This window comes from Petaurus breviceps, unplaced genomic scaffold (assembly GCF_028583685.1).
Source record: "Petaurus breviceps papuanus isolate PSGF00001 unplaced genomic scaffold, PetGlider_PUasm1.0 90779, whole genome shotgun sequence".
Taxonomy (NCBI): Eukaryota; Metazoa; Chordata; class Mammalia; order Diprotodontia; family Petauridae; genus Petaurus; species Petaurus breviceps.
Genome location: NW_027187344.1, coordinates 3009775 through 3022787, shown reverse-complemented (window position 1 = coordinate 3022787; position 13013 = coordinate 3009775).

The following is a 13013-nucleotide window of genomic DNA, read 5'->3' as shown; positions in this document are numbered from 1 at the left end:
GTCTTTTTTGACTTTAGGCCATTAAACTCATCTTCTTAATTGGCTAAAGTATGTGAGGGAGGCAGGAACAGAATCAGTCATTGAGATAGGGGAGGGAAAAAAATGTGACAGATATTTCATAGAGAGGAAGACACATCAAGAACACATTGGAGCTGTGGAGGTTGGTGTCCTGGGTTCAAGGACTCTTCCTCCCTGACTTTTGACTACATTGAAGGGAGTAAATTTGACATCTTGTGTAGATGCTGTCGTAAGAATGGATTTAATTTGTTTGTTTCTCTTTATTTCTTCTATCTCCATAGCAGCCTTTCTCAGAGGGCCAGTTGGGCCTGGGATTGGTTCCATTCCCAGAGGGTGCCTTCTCGGTGGTCTGTGGTTATGTGTTTTGGGTTTCAGGCTATGTCTGGATTTAGGTACTTAATGAATGCTTTGGCTAATGGTGGTGCTGAAGGGGGTGAGTAAAGGATGGCTGATTTTGGCTCAGGCCATGGGGATATGGGATCTTGATGTCTCAAATTGGGGTTTGAACAGGAAGGACAGTGAACATAGTCTCTCTCTCAGCCTAGACTGTGACTTCAACCTTGGTCTAATAATTCTTAGACTTGAACGGTATTATGTATATCATATATGTAATATATTTGTGTATATACATATGTATATCTAGGGTCATATGTTTGTGGCAGGGTTAAAAATTTAAGGCATATTCTTCTAAGAGGTTGAGTTGTGTAATGGAAAGGGACTTGAGCTTGAAATTAGGAAAGTCTTGGGCTTAAATCAGAGCCAGTTCTGACACTTAATAGATGGGCCAGGCACTTAGCCCTTTTGTGAGCATGTGCCAAGTGTCCACACATACAAATCCACCTTCTCCCACGCCCGCCCCTCTCACCACCTCCCCATTTGCTAGAGTTAGGTATCTATTTAACACATATTTATCAAGCTTCTGTAGCAAAATGTACAAGGTGTTTGGGATGCAAAGATAAGTCTGTTCCCAGGGAGCTTACGCTCTACTAGAAGGCATTTGGAAAAACTAGCTTGTGCATTGTGCATTGCCATTTACAGGTCTTACTGCATGCGGGTTGGCTGGACCTTCTCCCAGGTATAGAGAGAGGTATGTGTCCCAACGGTAGGGACTCTTCCTGGGGGAAGAGGGAGAAAATTTGAGAACTTTTGTCATTCAAGCTCTGGCCTCTGTCTTCCCAACTCCTACCACACTGGCGTAGGGGTTAATGATTGCCTGTGATTTGCAGCTGAGTCTGGGACTCTAGGGAAATGAAGTTTTAGATTTGAAGGCACAGTTCATTTTATTTCTAGTTCTTCCTGCCATGTAAAGGTTGTTTTCCTAGGCCTGACTTAGAACATCCATTTAGAAATACTAAATCAACTCTCAGAGAGCCAGAGTATGTGGCAATGAGATCCTGTTGTTCCAGACAGAGATGAGGGCTTATTAGGCAGATGTATGCATGCATGTGTGCCTAAGATAACCTTGCCAACTAGAACAGAGGCACACTAACTCCATCTGTGTTTTCTACTAGTTTCTACCTCAAATGGAAATTCTGTATGATTCCACTTGCCTGGTTGAAATCCTTGATCCCCTGGGTCAGTGGGCAGGTAGCTAGCAAGCTGTTTATAGGGTAATCATACAGTACTATAAATACAAAAGAGTAATGAAGAAACTTTCTACTGACCTGCAATGTGGAGTATGTGCCTAAGTCTTCCATCTAGACACTAGGGAGAAGGACTCAGAAAGAGCAGGGGTAACGGTGGGCTACCTGGGACCCCCCAGAACAAGAAGAGTTCTTAGATTAAGTATGACCCCATCCCTCCCCCTTTAACAAATGGGGAAAGTAAAGCCTAGAGAGTTTAAGTGACTTGTCCTGGGTTACATTGGTGATACATTAATGTCAAGATTGGAATTTGAACCTGGGTCCTTGGCCTCCAAATGTAGCATTCTTGTCATTGGTAACTGAGAGTCACCTGCCCCAGAGAGTCAGTAACTGCCTGTTTCCAGAGCTTTATGGAAAAGTTGGCCATCTTGTCTAGTTTTGCTCAAGGAGAAGATCTTTTGAGTGTTAGGGACCTGGGAGCTGCCTTACCCAGACCCTGGAGGCTCTTAGTTCTGAGAAGTAGTCTGCTTTCCACTTCACAGTTCTTGCCAGACTTGAAACAGAGGAATCGTTGCAATATCCCATCATGGAAGATATGGAAAGAGGCACCTGGAAGATTGCTCAATCCTGTAGAGACAATGAGGGGAAATTCCTCAGGGTGCCTCGAGCTAGGCTCATGCCCTACAGTCTGTATTTTTGGGAACGTTAGTCTTCTTTCATTTAAGAACAGCTATCATTTAAATGCTCTCTTGACTCTATCAGGTTGATAAAGCCACATAAGTGAACATAGAGGATGGCCAATCTGGTTTATGGCTCTGACAAAGTACTTCCTCATGTCTCTTAGTTTCTTCACCTGTAAAATGGGCGTAATAATAGCACCTACCTCCCCAGGTTGTTATGAGGATCAAATAAGATAATATTTGTAAGACAATTTGCAAACCTTAAAGTTTGATTAAGGCAGTTAGGTGGGGCAGGGCAATGGCTAGTGTGCTGAACTTGAAATCAGGAGGACCTGAGTTCAGTTCTTCACTCAGACACTTATTAGCTTGTGTGACCCTGAGAAAGTCATTTAATCTCTTTCTGCCTTGGCTTTCTCATTTGTAAAATCAGGATAATAATAATATCTACCTGCCAGAGTTGTTACAAGAATCAAATGAGATAGAGTATAAAATTCTTTTCTTTTACTTTTTTTCTTTTTGGAAGGGGGAGGGTAGGGCAGTTGGGGTTAAGTGACTTGCCCAGTGTCACACCGCTAGTAATGTTAAGTGTCTGGGGCCAGATTTGAACTCAGGTCCTCCTGATTCCAGGGTCAGTGCTCTCTATTCACTATACTACCTAGCTGCCCCAGAGTGTCAAGTTCTTTGCAATCTTTTAGAGTATTGTGAAAATTCTGATTATGATAATGATGATGATGATGGAGGGGGAAACAAGATCACAAATTAAGGGGATAGAGAGAAACAGCATGCCCATGGTCCTGTCTTCCCCCTCAGGGGAACTATACAGTATAAACTTGGAGTTGCTTCCTGATTCTGTTGTGTTGACCCTGTGGTCTGCACCATGGAAACAACTGAATTCTACTTTAGTGTGACCTTAGATGAGTCACTTCCTTTTGAATGTCAGGTTTTTTTTGTTGTTGTTGGTATTTTCTTTTGGATGTCAGTTTTGACATCTGTCAAATGAGGCTGAATTAGATGAGTCTTCCAGCTTTGACTTTCAGTGAGTCCATGATCCCCAAACTGGTCTCATATATATAATTTTCCTTGCTTCTGCCCCCTTGTCTCTTCCTTCTTTTGGTGACATTGAACTGTTAGGATGAATGGATTTAGAGCTGAAGGGGATTGTAGAGGTCACCAAGTCCAACTCTTCCACTTTACAGTCCAGGAAACTGAGGACCAGAGAGTTTGAAGAACTTGCTCAATTTAGGAGAGTAGAGATTAGAACCTTGAAAGGCCTCTGACTGGATCAGAGGAGAAGCAGCAAAAGAAATAACTAGAGAATCTATGTAGATAATATATGGATATTTGAGATATGACTAAATTTCTTAGTGAGGGTAACTACAGGATTTTGACTTATACAAAGTAAAGGTGGAAAAGGTCGGGGGGGGGGGGCTCTGAATGACCAGATACTTCATAAGGAGTTTAGTTTTATTATTTTCTGATGTACAGATAAAAAACACTTCTAGGTAGAAGTCTTGCTGGGCCTGCTTTAGTGAACAGATAAGATTCATTTGTAATGTGTATACATTGTACGAATGTCCTTGAAAACAATTTGCTTTCTTAAGTAGGTTAAGCATGCCCCCCTGCAATCTTGCTTAATTGGTTTTCTTGGTAGTTTAGAGGAACCATCAACCAAGCCCTGATCAAGGGGTCCCATTTTGGATGAGTAAAGCCAGAATTAGAAGTTGTGCTTTATTAAGAAATGGAAGGTGGCCTGCCTTAGTGGGGGTGGTGATTGAAATGGGAGCCAGTACCCCTATGTTCTGTTCCGTGTAGACATCCCGCTTGGCCTTGGACAAGATCGTTTTTATCCTGGGACTAATTTTCCTTGTTAGGGAGGCAGAGCTCAAGCACAGATGTATTTAGACAAAGCATGGAAGGGCTTCTTAACCGTTTTTGTGTCATGAATGCCTTTTGGCAATCTGGTGAAGCCTATTCACCCCTTCTCATTGACCCCTTCTTAGAATAGTATTTTTTTTAAGTAATTAATGGAAATGTTAAATTTCAGTTAGATGTTAGTGAAAATATAGAGTTTTCCTCCCATCCCCTAGATGCCTTGAAATCTGAAAGAATTCCTGGCATAATGGAAAGAGACCTGTGACAGAAATCAGGAGATCTGGGTTTGAATCTCATCCCTGAAACTTATTATCTGAGTGACCATGAGCAGCTCAGGTCACCTCTGTAAGCCTCAGCTGCCTCATCTGTAAAATATGGACAATAATATTTATACAACCTATTTCGCAAGGCTATTGTAAGGGCCTTACATTGTAAATCTTCAAACTCTCAGATTAATTGTGTCTAAAGGAAGCAATTTGAGCTCAGGAGAGAGATGTGTTATATGAACACAATGCTTTGTTATGGTAATGGCTCACATTTATATAGTGCTTTATGCTTTACAAAGCACTTTCCTTCCTCAGCCAGGTAAGATAGGTAGTATTTCTGTGCTATTAAGCCTAAGAAGCAGGCACCACCAGTCACCCGAGGAGCTGGCCTAGCTCTCTTTGCTTCAGGGAATCCAGTTAGATTCAGTCTCTTCCTCCCTCCCTCCCTCCCTTCCTTTTCTCTGTCTGTCTCTCTGTCTGTCTTTCTCTCTGTCTCTCTCTGTCTCTCTCCCCCTCCCTCCCTCTCTCCTTTCTTTCTTTTCTCTCCTCTTTCTTTTTCTGTTTCTGTCTCCCTTCCTCTCTCTCCCCTTTCTCTTTCTCCTCTTCTCTCTCTTAGAGCAGCTAAAGCAGGCCTCTCTGTTTCTCTTCGTGTCTGTCTCTGACTGTTTCTGTCCTTCTCTCTGTTTTTTTGTCTCTGCCTGTCTCTCCTTTGACTTGTCTGATTTGTGACTGACATTATCTCTGAAGTCCCTCATTTCTTACAAGGCAAATCCAGTTGGTGGGAGCGGAAAAAGAGACCTTGACTGTCTGGGAATTTATCGCTAGTTGAAGGTGTGAGGGTGATAAGTTCCCAGGCCCTCTGTGATGGACCACCCTGCTTGACATCTTTCCTTTCAGCGAATGACCTTTCCACTGGATCTCCAGAATTGGCCTTGAGTTCCAGCTGGGGGTGGGACCAAGAACCCACAGATACAGCTTCACTCCCCTGAGGTCCTTGGGAGAACAGGGCAGGCTGAGTAACAAATAGCATTCTAGTTTAACTATGCCAGGAACTCGAAAATCAGCAAGCATTTATTAAGACTTACTGAGTACTAGACACTGTGTTCTGTGCCTGGGGTACACAGAGAAAAATGAAACTGTCCTTGCCTTCAGAGAGCTTTTACTTAACCTGGGGAAACATGACCACATATAAGCATATACAGAAAATAATCATTAGGTGGGGGAGGAGGGAAGAATCACCAGGATTCTTTCACCAGGAAAGGTCTCCTGTAGGATGTGGGTGAGATGCTCACTTGAAGGCTGTTTTGCTTTTTGCCAGCATATTGCAATGTACCCAGCTCAGGTTGGGACAGATCTGTTGGGAGAAATGAATGATAAGAGCTTCACTTTGTGGCTTTGGGTATGGTGGGCCTAGGACAAAGGAAAGGCTCTCTATGGTTTTGCTTTAAGCTATTATAAATAGTATAGATTTAGAGTTAGAAAGGATGTTAGAGTCCAGCCCCCTTCTGTACAGTAAGGAAACTGAAGCACAGAGTGGTTAAGGAGTTTTTTCAGGGTCTTATAGCTAGTAAATGCCTGAGGCAGGATTTGAACCTGGTTCTTTCTGGACTCCAAATCCAGTGCCCCATGAGCTATTCTAGGTTTGCCTCTCTAGAAAAAGGCATTTTTAGCTGTCTCCTGATATTTTGCTTACAGAGTAGGGAAGAGGGTAGTTTTTAGCACTGCATTTCCCACCCAGTCAGATCATCCTGGGAATATAAAGACCAGGGGCTGTTTAGTGGTGGTGGTCGATACAGGGTGGTGTCTTGGTCTAGAGTAGAGTAAAGGCAATTCTGTGTTTTGGGGACTAGATTATAAAGTCACAGCTAGGTGGTAAAGCAGATAGAATGCTAGGCATTCCTACAGTCAGAAAGACTCATCTTCCTGAGTTCAGATCCGGCCTCAGACTTATTAGCTGTGTGACCCTGGAGAAGTCACTTAACCCGGTTTGCCTTAGTTTTCTCATCTGTAAAATGAGCTAGAGAATAAAATGGCAAACCACTACAGTGTATTTTCCAAGAAAACCCCAAATGGGGTTACAAAGAATTAGACAAAACTGAAAAATGACTGAACAACAACAAGTATAAATGTCCCTTGTTGCCATAGACCTTGCAGAAATCTTATTTAGGCAGGGGACACTTTCTCATTTTCCTGTCGGCAAGTGGGTTTTAATTATGAAAACCCAACACCTTCCTTTGCAATTGGCTATATGCTCCTCTCCCTCCAATTAACATTTAGTTTAGAAAATATTTATTGACATTTACTCTTTGGAAGTCATTGAGAAGAGCCATGAAGATGAATAAACTTCAGTTTCTGTCCTCAAGGAGCTCACTTACCTGGAGGGACAAGACACTCATGAAAAGGTCAGCAGCAATCAATCAGCAGGCATTAAGCGCTTACTGTGTACCAGGACCTATGCTAAACTCTGGTGCCTACAGCTGTCAGGTAGTGTAAGATCAGATTCTACTCGGAGCACAGAGTTGCTTCTCAGAACTGTGTGATAACTCTGGCCAAGGAAACAACAGATTTTCTGGTTGGAAGATGACCTCAGAGGTCATCTAGACCAATCTCCTAATTTTGTAAGGGAGAAAACTGAGCGGCAGGGAGGTGAAATTGCCCATGGCCCCATAGGAAAGAAGAAGAAGAAGAGGGGAAAGGATATTTGGTGTGCCCCTGGCAATTCCATGAACAAAGACCCAGAAAGGGTAAGTTGTGCTCGAAGGGACAGTGAATGGAGAAATCTGACTGGAATGGAGGGTTCAAAGAAGGGGAGAAAGGGGACCATTTAAGAATAAAATTCTGTTTTGGTTAAATTTTATTTACCATTTACCACTTCCCTCCACACCCCAGGGTTTGGGGAGACCCCCACAAGACTCTGGTGGATCATAGGCTCTTTGATTAAGAATTACAAGAGGCATTAGAGGCCATCAGATCCAACGCTTCCTCCCTGTGTACCTCTTAGGACCAGAGAAGTTCATTGACTTACCCAATGTTGAAGAGGTAATATCAGACCTAGGACTTAAACTGAGGTGTTCAGGAGGGTGGTCTGGGCTCCATGGTGCAGTGATTTTGAGAGAAGATTGCAATACATAATGCAATGCATTGCTGATTTTTTTTTTGGTACATATTTCTGAAATGGGGAGTTGTGGTAGTGATTTTTCTATCAAGATTAAAAATTATGCTGCTTGAGCTTCATGGCACTTTTGTTTGGGGCTCCCCTTTTACTGATAAGGGCATCCATCCTTCAAAATAGGTTTGGGGCAAAGTTACCTTGTTCAGAGCTGAGTCAGGGAACAGTATTGCATGAAGGGGCTCTTTTAGAGACCTTCTGGTCTCTCAGTCAAAAATCTCCCAGTGAAGAGGGCATTGCCCAAAAGGCAGTGAGGTAAGACGGAAAGAGCAATGGGCCAGAACTTGGGAAACTTGGCTTCTATTCTTGGCTTTGCCATTTACCTTATGATTTCCATCTAGTTACTCCCCCACTATGAACCTCAGTTTTCTATCCACCAAATGGAAATAGTGCTACCTGACCAGTCTTTTCCACAGAGCCCTAAGCGTAAGTGGAGAGGCAGTGTGGTTTGTGGGATTAGAGTCACTGGGCCTGGGATTGAATCCTACCTCTGTTGGGTACTTAATACCTGTGTGACCTTGGGCAAGTTACTTTCCATCTTCGAGGCCTCATTTTCCTTCTCCCTGAAATAAAGAGGCTGTACAAGATAGTCTGCTGAAGTGAGAAGAGCACTGAATTTGGGGTCAGAGGATTTAGGTTAAAATCTCACTGCTGTCCCTTATTTATAACCTTGGGTGAGTCATTTAATCTCTGGCCTCATTTTCTCCTTCTGTAAAATTAGGGGCTTATAATAGATGGTCTCTAAGACCTCTTCCAGTTCTAAATCCATGATTCTATGATCCCAAAGATATCTTTTTACTCCTTAATTCTACCTGGAGTAAGATACTGATTCTGCCTTTTACTACTTGTATATTGACTTCAACAAGTAACAAGCTCTCAGGGCCTTAGTTTCATCTTTCTGTAAAGTGAGGGCACTGGACAGGTTGGTCTCGAGGGTTTTCTTCCAGCTCTGTGATTCTGCCAAACTGTGTGTGTGAAACAAGTTGGTAAACTCTGAAGAGTTTACTGGAGGCCTGGAGGATGTTACAGTGATGTAATGGCAATGGGGATGATGGCGACCCAGTGAGAAAGGAAGGGCCAGTAACTTAGCTCATTTCTCAGGGCCGCAAGAGGCTATAGTCTGGCAAGACAATCCTCTGTCCTTGTCTAGATCTCTATATAGCAGTGTCCAGTTGTAGGATCCCCTGGGATAGAAGGAGCCTTCTCTTAGCACCTTCCTGGCTCCATTTTGGTTAGCAAATTCCTTTCATGAAAGCATCTCTAGTATTTCTTTGGGGATCTAGGTGCTGGGGCTCCTGTCAAAACAGCTTCCCTATCCCAGCCTACTCTACCTCCCCACTTCAGCCTAGGAGTCACTTTCCTCAGACTCCAGCTGCTTACCTAATCCTTTGTCCCAAAACTTGGGTAGGGCATCTCCCCTAAATCTCAGGGTCTATTAATTAGCCTGGGGGGAGGGGAAAGAGTGAAGGGGTGAAAATTAGGGTGGTACCTCCAGAATTGATAAATTCTCCTCTAGTGAGGGCACAGCCTGGAGAGAAAGAGAGACAAAACAAACAAACAAAAACCAACCCCAAAAACACGCACACAAAAGCCCGAGGTCTTATCTGTGCCTCTCAAGTCCTGTTGCAATCTATTTTGTATAGGGTTGAGAAATGCAGATGGTTGCTGATAGTCACTAGGGCATTTCAGCACTCTGGGGTGGTTGGGCTGGTTTAGTTCCTGCCTGGGGTGGAGTGGGACTTTCTCATCAGGATGAGAAACTTGGCCACAGTTCACCACTGAGTGAAGATTTCCTGCCCTCTCCTGCCCGGTGTCCCGGTGTGCTGAAGGGGGCCAGAAGAAAAGAGCCAGCCCTGGAGCAGGGATGAGAATGGCAATAGCAGCTGAACAGATCTGGGGTAGACTAGCACTCCATAATTCAGGGCTGGGACAAAGCTAGCCAGGTAAATGCCAGCCGGGCCTTGGTGCAAGACTGACTTGTCTGGGGTCTCAGGCCACTGCCACTCTCTCCCCATCAGGGGAAATCCTCCCCTTCCCCTTTTTTGTATCCTCTTCTTTGAAGGATTTTAGAGATGGTTTTAGTTGGTTTTATTTGAGAATATCAGGCATATGCCATGCTGTTCACCAAGGGAGTGCTTATGGAAGAAATGGTGAATGTAACCATTTGTTCGGCTGGAACACTTAATGCTAGGTGCTAGGGGCTTTGGTTTCTTTGGTGGAAGAAGTGCTGGTGGGATAGCACCAAGGGAGTTAGTGGTTCACAGATTTAAAGCTGGAAGGGTCCCAAGATGCCATTTAGTTCAGTTGACTAGGCCTAAAGGGAAAAAAAGTTACTTCCCTTCTCTGCTCCTCCGTTTCCTCACCTATCAAATGAAGTGTTTGAACCAGATGACCTCTGACAATCCTTCCAACTGGAGATCTGTGATCCTTTGATCCCAAGGCACTTGCCCAAAGTCACACAAGCAATACATAGAAGAGTAGATATTTGAGAATGGGTTTTCTGGCTCTAAATCCCTCTTCCCTTTCCACTAGGCAGAGAATGCTGTTAAAGAAGATGCACAGTATTTTTCTTATGGCATTAGCAGAAGTGAAGAGAGCCGGAGGGAACCTACAGTAATCCATCCCTTCCCTGTAGCAGAGTGAAAATTGTCCTAAATGATGCCGTTTGTCTGCAGTGTGCTCTTTGTGTCTGAGTCCCTCTTCTCTGCGCTGTCTTGGAGCATAGCACAGGGATCATTCCGTCGTCACCCTTTGTCTTTACAGAATGTGGCCTCCGTTCATTGGTCATCTTGGGCCCTTCTTCTCCAGGATTACACACAGGGACCCAGAGAGGGGCATCCTCTTGACTTTCTGAGTGTTATTCTCATTTAAGCCTCTTTGTTTTTCTTTGCTCATGTTGTTCGTTTCTGCCCAAAACACAGTTTGCTACCTTGAATGGAGTGTGAGATTTGGAATCGGAGGGACATGGGTTCGAGTCTCAGCTCTGCCACCACTACTGTGTGACTTTGGGTCCCATATGTCTCTGTTTCTTCCTTTATAGAGTGAGGGGATTGGGTTAGATGGTTTCTGAAGTCTCTTTCATGTCTAGATGGACAACCCTATGCTCTTTTCCTTTTGCTTCTTTTGTAGACAAAGCCTGCCCACCTTTCATGACTTGACTTAAGGACTGTACCCATCAAGAGCCACCCCACCCCTCTAGCCCACAATGACATCCTACTTCTGTAAAATTCTAAAATGTTTAATGCCTGTACCTCACAATCTTCCACTTGAATTTAGACTTTCTTGTAGTAATTCTTTTGTGTTTACCTCATGAGCTTTGGTTCTGGTCAGGATTTGTGCCTTTTCTGTGTCCACCCCCCCCCCCCAGTGCCTAGAGTTGTAAGAAACTCTTGAGCTCAAGTGTGAGTTGGGGCAGTAGTCCAGCGTGGGGTCTGGCCATACCCCACACACTGGGCTGAGAGCACTGTGTGCCTGGTGCCTTCTTGGCATGCCATTCAGTGAGTTCCTGACATGTCTGCATCCCTGCTTTGCTGCTCAGTCCCTGCCTGCCTGACCCAGAGAAAGTCATTTGGACTCTGAAAACCTCAGTTTTGCTCTTTTGTGAAACCAAGGGCCTGGGGTAGATGATACTTAAAGTTCCCTCTAGCCCTAAATCCTAGGATCCTGCTATGATCACTGAGTTATTTCTGGAGTGAGTGAGCTGGAATCAGACCCAGGAGAAGGCTTCTCATGCCAGGTAATCCCATCCTTCCCCGGCACCCCGCAGGCAGGCTTAGAACTTCTTCTCAGCACTCTGTGGGCTTTCTGCCTGATTGCCCAGTAGTAGGCTCCTGGGTTAGGGACAGACAGCTCCCAGACCACCCTGTCTGCTTGCCCTTCCCCTGCCTTGGCTTAGATTTTCTGACAATTCTGAATGGATTAGTACCTGACCCATAAGGAAGGCAAACCCATGGGTCTTAGGAAATGTGTTTATGGTAGTTGGCAACACACTTTGTTCTAATAGGAATTCCACCTCTTCTCCGCTCCCCCCTCCCCCCACTACCCTCCAGATTCCCCTCCCCTCCTTTCATCTTTCCTTCTCTTCTGGCCTGTGACTGCAGGAATAGGCAGCTCCCCTCTGATTTAGAGAAGAAAAAAAGAACCCTTCGGGGCAGGTCTGGGCTGGGAGAACAGCACTCCTGTACTGGTTTAGGGTGGGGGTGGAGGTGTGCAGGGGGAAGTGAGGGGAGCTGTTGAAATGTGGTCCTGCAGGTCCCCGCTGGGGTGTGTGTATGCTCTGGGTGAGGGGAGGAGGAGGAGGAGGAGGAAGAAAACTTCAGCCAGGAAATCCATTGCTATCTTCAGCCAGGGGGACTATGGAGAGCAGAGGGGGCAATATTTTTGGTTCTTCTTGTGGAGTCCCGAAGGAGGGGGCCAAAAGAGAAGAGAAGGGAGATGAGGAGGCACGTAAAGCCAAGCTCCAGGCACCCAGGGCCCTTCTAGTCTAAAGAAGAGTGATCCTCATGGAACAAATATGATCTTATCCGAAAATTAAATGTTCTTTCCCCTTCAGCCTGCTGGTGTGTGTGTGTGTGTGTGTGTGTGTGTGTGTGTGTGTGTATGTGTGTGTGTGTGTGTGAGAGAGAGAGAGAGAGAGAGAGAGAGAGAGAGAGAGAGAGAGAGAGAGAGAGAGAGAGAGTGGGTGTGTGTGAGTGTGTGTGTTTGGGACACTAATAAGCCCACTCACCAATTTTCTCCAAGTCTTTACTGAGTGCCTACGGTGTGCCCAGAACCCTATCAGTACGTGTGAGAGGATCAAATTCAGGTGTATGAAATAGCTGTGGACCATTATACCATAGAATCTCAACAATAAAAAGGCTCAGAAAGGACCAATGACCTGCCCAGAGTCACAAAGTGAATTAGTGTTTAAAGCAATGTCTCCTGACTTCCAGCCCATGCTTTTGGCAAAAGCAGGAACATATCCCTTAGTTTCCCAGAGTTTTCCCATCCATAAAATGGGAATAACCAGGACCTCCCATTAGTATTGTTATTGTGAGGCCTAATTAGTGTTTGTAAAGTGCTTTGAGAGCCTTTGATGAGATGGCCTCTGGGCATATTATATTTTGGAGCGTGTTATGTGATAATTATATGGTCATAACAAGCTAATTAATCACCCCAGGTGTGCAGCATCCATCTCTCCTGCCTGCCTGAGATCTCCTTTCTCAGAATTCTTCTCTTCTATCTGCACTAGCCTTTTCTCTCTGTCCCAATCCTTCAACACTTAGGCTGCTTGTTGTTTTACTGCCTAGGGCTATAACCCCCCTCCCCCTGGCTGTATCTTGGACGTATCTTCTCTCCATGGCCTCTCTCTGTCATTCCATTCTCTTGCTCCCCCTCGACCCCACCCCCAATCCAGTCTTCAAAAATTAACTCCATAAATCATTGC